Source organism: Tasmannia lanceolata, unplaced genomic scaffold, assembly GCF_043159265.1.
Source record: "Tasmannia lanceolata isolate RefF3 unplaced genomic scaffold, GAP_Taslan_0.1 ptg000007l, whole genome shotgun sequence".
In the NCBI taxonomy this organism is placed as follows: Eukaryota; Viridiplantae; Streptophyta; class Magnoliopsida; order Canellales; family Winteraceae; genus Tasmannia; species Tasmannia lanceolata.
The window spans coordinates 7,774,258-7,782,934 of NW_027518684.1; the positions used below are offsets into that span (position 1 = coordinate 7,774,258).

At 40.3% G+C, this 8,677-nt stretch overlaps 1 long non-coding RNA gene across 2 annotated transcripts; it reads left to right on the forward strand.

Moving 5' to 3' along the window:
* The first annotated feature begins 552 nt into the window (after nucleotides 1–552).
* LOC143881693 (uncharacterized) lies at nucleotides 553–7,389 on the forward strand. Of its 2 annotated transcripts, none has more exons than XR_013251986.1 (2): nucleotides 553–1,079; nucleotides 4,281–7,389. It is a non-coding gene; the product is annotated as an uncharacterized LOC143881693 (long non-coding RNA). The 2 variants fall into 2 exon arrangements; XR_013251985.1 differs by having other exon boundaries at nucleotides 4,341–7,389.
* Nucleotides 7,390–8,677: the final 1,288 nt, after the last annotated feature.

Consider the following 8,677-nt stretch of genomic DNA (forward strand, 5'->3'; position numbering starts at 1 on the left):
GTATCTTCCTCCTTGAGCCCGTTTGTGAACGGTGCCTCATTTCTCGAGTCCATTTGTGAATGGTCTTGTCTTCTCCTTGAGCCCGTTTGTGAACGGTGCCTCTTTTCTCGAGTCCATTTGTGAATGGTTTTCTATCCTCCTTGAGGCCGTTTGTGAACGGTGCCTCATTATCCAAGTCCATTTGGGAATGCTTCTTATCCTCGTTGAACCCGCTTGTGAGCGGCGTCTCATCTCCTTCTAAAAACTGTTTGAGAGCGATCTTTGTCCTTTCCCTTCAGAATCCATTCGAAAATGATATCTCATTCTCTAATTGCCCGTTTGTGAACGGCGCCGCATCGAGTTTTTATTATTATTCAAGTTCTAGGGTTTCATCTAAGGTTTTGCATTATGTTAAGGTGCGTTGTATCTAGAGAGTCCTTTGTCGATTAAAACTACGCAAAATGGTTCTGTCATTTTTAACTTTGGTATTCAATGACTACGTCATCTCTACCAAAGAGGGGCATCTGTAGACACCCCATTTTGTTTTGTTTTAATCAACAAATAAATTAGTGTGTTAAATCCATGTGAGAACCCCCTCTATCATTGATTTATATGTTTTAGGTCATTAATATCTTGATCTGACTTTACGGATCATCAATCGGGACAAAATAAGCTAGGGTCACTTCATAGCCCGGACCCTGATTCCATTCCGAGACCCGATTTCCGTAAATCGTTAGATCAATGGCAGATCATGACCTGGGTCTAACCATCCAAAACCACCTAACCTCTCCTCTCATCCTAACCATTCAAACCTCACCTAACCTCACCTAACCTCTCCTCCCATCATAACCATCCAAACCTCACCTAACCTCACCTAACCTCACCTAACATCACCTAACCTCACCTAACCTTACCTAACCTCACCTAACCTCACCTAACCTCCTATCCCATTCTCCTATAAATACCCTCTCATCTCACCAAAGAAAAGAAGAAAAAAAAAGAAAAGAGGAGAGAACCCCTCTCTTAGAAAAATTCAAGCCCTCTCTCTAGACCAAATCCCTCTTCTCCATAAGTTTGCATGGAATATCGTCTACAAAAAGGTATGTCTTTTGGAATTTTATTTTCTTTTCTATATTTGTAGGATTGAGTGTTGTTTTGCGTATATTTTGGTTGATGTCATGTTTAATTTTGTACTAGTTTGGCCTTGGTCATGTTCTCACTTATGCTAAATATAATTAATGTGTTAGGGTCATTAGAACCTATTTGCGATGGGATGTTGAAATCATTGGCTTGTTAGGGAATTTAGATTTCTTTTGGGAAAACAATTCATTAAAAATTTTGAACATTTACAAGAAAGAAAACTTGAATTTTACATGAATTATCAAAACCCATTTAATTTGGCTTACAAAACCTCCATCTTTCAATTGATAACAACAGCCCCCACTCCAATTTGATAACAACAGCCCCCACTCAATCTCAAGAACCCAATATCCATACCCCACCTTGCCAAGTAGATAAAAACAACCCCTTTTTCAAACATCCCATTTGAATCTAATCTCAGGCCCATTCAAGCCATTTTTCATATTCACCGTCTTTTAATCACTAAAAAAATAAGAACTATCAAAAGAAAACATGGGGGTGCCAATATCATTCCCGTCATAGTGCTAGCTGTTAGACTTTAAACAGATTTTTCGACCTCCAAAAACAACAGAATCGTGGGAAATGGTTAACTACAAAGTAGTAGATATTTTCGTGCCGTTTCCAACGAGTATTCGTGCTAGATCAGACAGCGAGCGGTTAAAAAGTTAAGTCCAAAATGGTTGCGGCACACCTTTAGGCATTTCCAGTTTAATGTTGCTGTCCTTTTGTTTGCAACACAAATTCGAACCTCTAAATCACAGATTTACAAACAATGGAGAACTACAAAGTTGTAGCCCTATAAAAGATCTTTCCAACGCATGTTTGTACGTTGAATTTGGCCAAGCGGTTAAAGAGTTACGACAGTTTTAGTGGGCTGCATTTGTCAGATCTTTTAATGGTCAATGGTTTGTCGAATTTGTGCAATTGTCAAAACTTGGTTGTGTTAACGTCATTTTCCAAACCAAAATCGAAAGACATTAATCTAAAGTACATCCAACCTAAAATTAACAAAACTAAAATTCACCCATTTAAAATCCACTGATAAAAATCCGTTAAAAGCCATTAACCAAAAGACCACTAAAAATTTCAAATGAAACTAAAACCTTCTAAATAAACAACTTTAAAAGCTACCAAACACACTAAATACCTTCAGATAATAAAAGCTTCAAGAAAACTCTAAAAGTTTCCACAAACCCAAAAGAATTCGAGATTCCCAAGAGCCGGTGGATTCAAAATTCCTTTAGGAACCCTTAGAGCCCAATTTAGGAACACTGGTGTCGTGTCGTGTCGTGTCCTAAGTTTTAGGGAGTCCTAGGTTTTAGGGAGTCCTAGAGTCAGGAGTCCAGCCTCATCACGGACGTTTGCTATGTATAGCAACCGTGCCATAGGTTTAGTTACACTAGTCACCCGATCTTTTCCATAGGACAAGCCTAGTAAACTAGGATGTAGGCTAACCTGCATTAGTCTAAGGGACAACTTGCATTTAGATAAGAATCATATAGCATCTTCGATGAAATCCTAAGATAATAAAATCCTCAACTTGAATTAAATAACTTCTCTTAAAACTGTTGAAACAGTCAATCCCGTCTAGGTCGGTGTCTTAGTTGAGTTAGGCATATGTAACTTAGCTTAGGTGCACCGAACTACGTCGACTCTGATCCCAGTGAGGCTTGGGTACGTAGGCAGCTTGGATGTCTGATGGCATACCACCCGCGAGTCGGCACCACAACAAATTGTGGTGTTTTATATATTAATTTTCTTGTAAATGCTTAATTAAATCACTTAGGATTTTCCATGAAATTAGAATTCTAGGAGAACTGTCACTTAGATTGAATCCAGACAAATTAATAAATCAAGATACACATCTAGGATTCACATTGAAATTAGATTCTAGGATGCATGTCACTTAGTTCGCACATTAACATAGAGTTGAATGAGCCATTTAACATAAATTTAAAAGAGTTAGCTTTTGGAATCGAAGACCGATTATCGGGCAGGAATGGTGCATGTGGCGGATAACTCCCCATACCTTCCATTCTCGTAACCAGGTAGCGAGTCTAGATTTCTGGTTAATTACGGGTCCTAGATCCCACATCTAGGTGGCGACTCTGTCAGTCTCTTTCGTGTGGAATTCGGATTGCCTTAGTGATCCCAAGTTCACAGGAAAGATTAATTCAAATCAACATTAAAATGCACACGCCAATCGCGTGGGTACGAGAGACCAAAAGAGAGAGCGCGCGGCGGCTCGCGCCCCACCCCTCTCGCGGATTCGGGTACCACAGTCTGGCGACTCTGCTGGGGATCACCTAACTTCATTAAAATTCCAAAAGATAATTCATTTGAATTTAATTTAACTGGCTCATAAGAACTCTATCTCTTGTATACTTGTCAGATTAGTTTGTCTTGTTTTATTTTCTCATCACATTTTACTCAAACTTAATCTAACAAAACCTGAAGGCATCATAGATCGCGCGAACTTATTGCACACACTTACATCACTTGCATCTAAACCCTTGCATCTCACGTGCACACACGTCCTATTTTAGGAACCCGGAGTGTTATCTAGCATGGTTGACTGGGATTTCATCACCTGGTGCCTCTGTGCTAGAGAAGCATTCCACCCTTAGCCTAGTACCTTTATGGTACGTAAACGGATCCCTTGTTCACGTACTGATACGCCGGACACTGGTACAGTATATCGAACATGGATTCGCGCTAAGGGAACTCTTGGCCTTACCCCTAGATTAACCCACACATGCATGTAATATACGAACACATGTGCATCACGTGTGTGAGCCTAGTTTAGGATATTCTACCTATTTGTGTCTAGATTAGGCCGTAGTCCATCTTCCAATGGCTACGATCGGTCCTTAGATACACGAACAAAGGCATGAGTCGAGATTCTCTCTCCACTCCGATAGATTAGGATTAGGGTTGATGCCTTCAGGTAACACTGATAAAATGTGAAAAAAAAAAAAAAAAATTTCCCTTTGGGTTAGGATATAAATCCCATCATTTCCAAAAATCTCATAGGATTAGTCATTCATGATCTATCCGTTGAAAGCAATCTTATGCTATCTCATCTAATCTTTTGATCGTGCGTCTTTCGTTCTTCTGTCATACGATTCGATCGTATCTTCATGCCATCCCCTAACTGGCAGATGCAGAATCTCACAATCTTTCTATTATGCATTCTCATGATCTGATCATGCCTGGTCCAGATAATCCAATCTTGCTTGTACCCCTGGTCTGTTCCTCCTCTAGGGGCTACCTTTTTCAAGATTATTTTGCTAAGTCCTTCAGAGTTCACTCTCAGAATCATTGAGCTAGGGGCATTCCCCTATGCGAATCAGTCATCATGGTCAGTACAATTGTTGAGTCCGGTCTTACATTTCAAGGTCAATGCCTAGTCCAGGCAAATCATCTCTCTTTTTTATTTAGAGTTGTGAATCCTGAGCATGTTCAGGATAGATCGTGTCCAATAATTCACTTGTGTTTGTTTCTTAAGTGTGCTTCTGATCTTAAAATAAGACTCCCTCCTCAAATGAGGACAAAATTGACGAAACTCCACTTGAGTCACAGCAATTACTTGAACGAGAGGAGGAGCGCCAATCCCAACCTTTCAAAGATGAAATTGAAATGATAAACACTGGCACTGAAACTTTGATTCAGTGAATGCCGATTGAAAATACATTACCCTCTAAAGAGTGTGAAGAATTGATAAAATTATTTCAAGAATAAGAAGATTGTCTAGAAAAGCTACAACCGATACCAGGGGCAAGACATAGATGGAAAGCTCAAAGAAAATGAAGAAAGTGAGAAGATATATGCTATACAAGGGGCATAGAGTGGAAACAACTTTCATATTTCCAATCAATGACCTTGGTTCTCAAATTCATAAAGCCAACAAATTCAAGATGAAAAGTTCAAAAGCAAACAATGAAAAGTAATCATCAGATATCGAGAGTACGAATCCATAGATGGAGGATGTCAAAGAACAAGTTTCGCTCTATGAAAGTCAAAAGCACGTATTAGAATCTTGAAAGAAGAAGATCCATTATCTCTTACCTGGAAATGCCGTCAAACTCCGCGAAAAAAAAAAACAAAAGAGAAAAAAAAAATAATCAGTACCAGAGGGACTCTAGTAACCTAGATCGATTCCCAATCTGAACATCGAAAGGCCTCCTTTGGCCGATTAAATCCCAAAATCAAAACCCAATGTCAAAAGAATACCGATTTGCAAACCCTTCGAGCCTAAATCAAATTTTCTTGAAAACCCATCAAACTTGGGGCATTCCCCTGAACTACGCGAGACCTGATCCCTATACTGGGGTACGTAGGCAACTCGGTTGAACCGAGTTCGGTCGATTCAAAAAGGAAAAGAAATTCAATCCTTTCAAAAAAAAAGAGAGGGACAAGTTCCAAAAGAAGAGAAGTTAATTGTTCCAGAAAGAAAAGAAAAAAGGAAAAAAAAATCAAACAATTTATCTTCAAACTAGGGGCATTCGCCCTGAACTACACACGACCTGATTCCTACCTTGGGATATGTAGGCGACCTGTTCACAGGTTCGGTCGAAATCTTTGTTGAGCCTTAAGCCATTCTTTGAAAAGCCCTATCCTACCTATAAAGTCCCTCCGGTGTTCAGATTTAATGATCTAGGTCCCGAAACACAAAAAGAAAAAAAAGAACGGAGTTTGAAGATCTGCTAGACTGAAAACCTGAAAGGGCGGTCTAGGCAAAATTTAAGATCATTTCCCTGCTAAGTTGAAAACCCGAAAGGGCGGCTTAGGCAAAAGCTAAGGGGATAGCCTGCTGGATCGAAAACCTAGAAAGGTGGTTCAGGCAAAAGTTAAGGCTAGCGCGGTCCGCCAAGTTAAAAACCCTGAAGAGGTGACTTGGTCACGGTAAGAGAATCAGTATAAGAAGGCAACAGCCGGTATCAAGACTGAAGATCAACTGAAGTTCAAGCAAATTCAAGTGATATCCTCAAAACTGGGGGCATTGAAGCTAAGCAATCTTAGGGGTCGTAATTAAATTCTTGAGGCATTACTGTTTCGAGGAAGAAGTCCGGTGTTTACCAATTGAAAAACTATTCCTTGAAAGGATAGACTTACCAAACAAAACATTAACTAAGTCAGAAGCATCACTATGTTTGTCAGTATAGTCAGTCAATCTTTATTATTCTAAGTTCACTCCTTCAGGGCTGCTCAATCCTTTGAGTAGTGCCTTTCATCTAAGTTTTCTCTTTAGAAAGAGTCAATTGTCGTTCCTATGTCCAAATGATGTAACTGTCTTGGTGAAGGAGGCCAGGCCTAGGCAGCTCCCTGCAATTATACCTGAAAGAGCTCGAGAATTTAGTCAAACAACTTCATTTCAAAGAAGATCAGCTCAGAAAAATTCAGAAGTAGAAACATCAGAAAGCCCAGCTTCCGTAAAAAGATCATACCCCGGGAAGGCACCTTAAGCTTGGAAGAACCTCAGATGCAATGGTGGTTGAGCCAATTTCTCAGAAAGATGAACCATTCAAATTCATAATTCCCTTCCGGTTAGTTATCCTGGTCAAGAAATGTTTATCTAAACACCTGTCAAGAAGCAGATCCCGCTTTTCCATGTTAATATCCAAGAGAGTCGTTGTTCTAAATTACCAATCTCAAATGTCTTGTTCAAGGTTTCAGTTATCAAAATCCCCAGAAGACAAGACCAGCAGTCTCTTTGAGAAAAATCTTGTTGAAGTTTCATAAAAATGTTCCTAATCCATTCTTGCTAGTAATGGTTCTTCGTTCCAAAGGTTTGCCGTTTCATCATTCGTCAAAGTCCTAGTTTCCAACATCTTTGTCGGGCACGATCCATAATATCCCCGATTTCATTGAGTTCAAAAAAATAAAAAAAAACAAATCCAATCTTACGTCAAATTCAAATCCTACGAAAAATCTCATGTCCTCTTTGAGCCCGTTTGTGAACGGCGCCTCTTTTCTCGAGGCCATTTGTGAATGGTCTCGTCTTCTCCGTGAGCCCGTTTGCGGACGGTACCTCATCTCCCAAAAATAAAAAATTTATCAAATCCAAATCCTTAACTAAAAAAAAAAATCCAATCCTACGAAAAATCTCATGTCCTCTTTGAGTCCGTTTGTGAACGGTGCCTCTTTTCTCGAGGCCATTTGTGAATGGTCTCGTCTTCTCCGTGAGCCCGTTTGCGGACGGTACCTCATTTTCCAAAAATAAAAAAATTTATCAAATCCAAATCCTTAATTAAAAAATAAAAATAAAAATCCATTCCTACGTCAAATTCAAGTTCATAAAAAAATCCCTAAATTCTTCGAGCCCGTTTGTGAACGGTGCCTCATTTCTCGAGTCCATTTGTGAATGGTCTCGTCTTCTCTTCGAACCCGTTTGTGAACAGGTGTCTCATTCTCTGAGTCCATTTGTGAATGGTATCATCTTCTCCTTGAGCCCGTTTGTGAACGGTGCCTCATTTTCTGAGTCCATTTGTGAATGGTCTCGTGTCCTCTTTGAGCCCGTTTGTGAACGGTGCCTCATTTCTCGAGTCCATTTGTGAATGGTCTTGTCTTCTCCTTGAGCCCGTTTGTGAACGGTGCCTCATTTCTCGAATCCATTTGTGAATGGTCTTGTCTTCTCCTTGAGCCCGTTTGTGAACGGTGCCTCATTTCTCGAATCCATTTGTGAATGGTCTCGTCTTCTCCTTGAGCCCGTTTGTGAACGGTGCCTCATTTCTCGAGTCCATTTGTGAATGGTCTCGTCTTCTCCTTGAGCCTGTTTGTGAATGGTGCCTCATTTCTCGAGTCCATTTGTGAATGGTCTTGTCTTATCCTTGAGCCCGTTTGTGAATGGTGCCTCTTTTCTCGAATCCATTTGTGAATGGTATCGTCCTCCTTGAGCCCGTTTGTGAACGGTGCCTCATTTCTCGAGTCCATTTGTGAATGGTCTTGTCTTCTCCTTGAGCCCGTTTGTGAACGGTGCCTCTTTTCTCGAATCCATTTGTGAATGGTATCTTCCTCCTTGAGCCCGTTTGTGAACGGTGCCTCATTTCTCGAGTCCATTTGTGAATGGTCTTGTCTTCTCCTTGAGCCCGTTTGTGAACGGTGCCTCTTTTCTCGAGTCCATTTGTGAATGGTTTTCTATCCTCCTTGAGGCCGTTTGTGAACGGTGCCTCATTATCCAAGTCCATTTGGGAATGCTTCTTATCCTCGTTGAACCCGCTTGTGAGCGGCGTCTCATCTCCTTCTAAAAACTGTTTGAGAGCGATCTTTGTCCTTTCCCTTCAGAATCCATTCGAAAATGATATCTCATTCTCTAATTGCCCGTTTGTGAACGGCGCCGCATCGAGTTTTTATTATTATTCAAGTTCTAGGGTTTCATCTAAGGTTTTGCATTATGTTAAGGTGCGTTGTATCTAGAGAGTCCTTTGTCGATTAAAACTACGCAAAATGGTTCTGTCATTTTTAACTTTGGTATTCAATGACTACGTCATCTCTACCAAAGAGGGGCATCTGTAGACACCCCATTTTGTTTTGTTTTAATCAACAAATAAATTAGTGT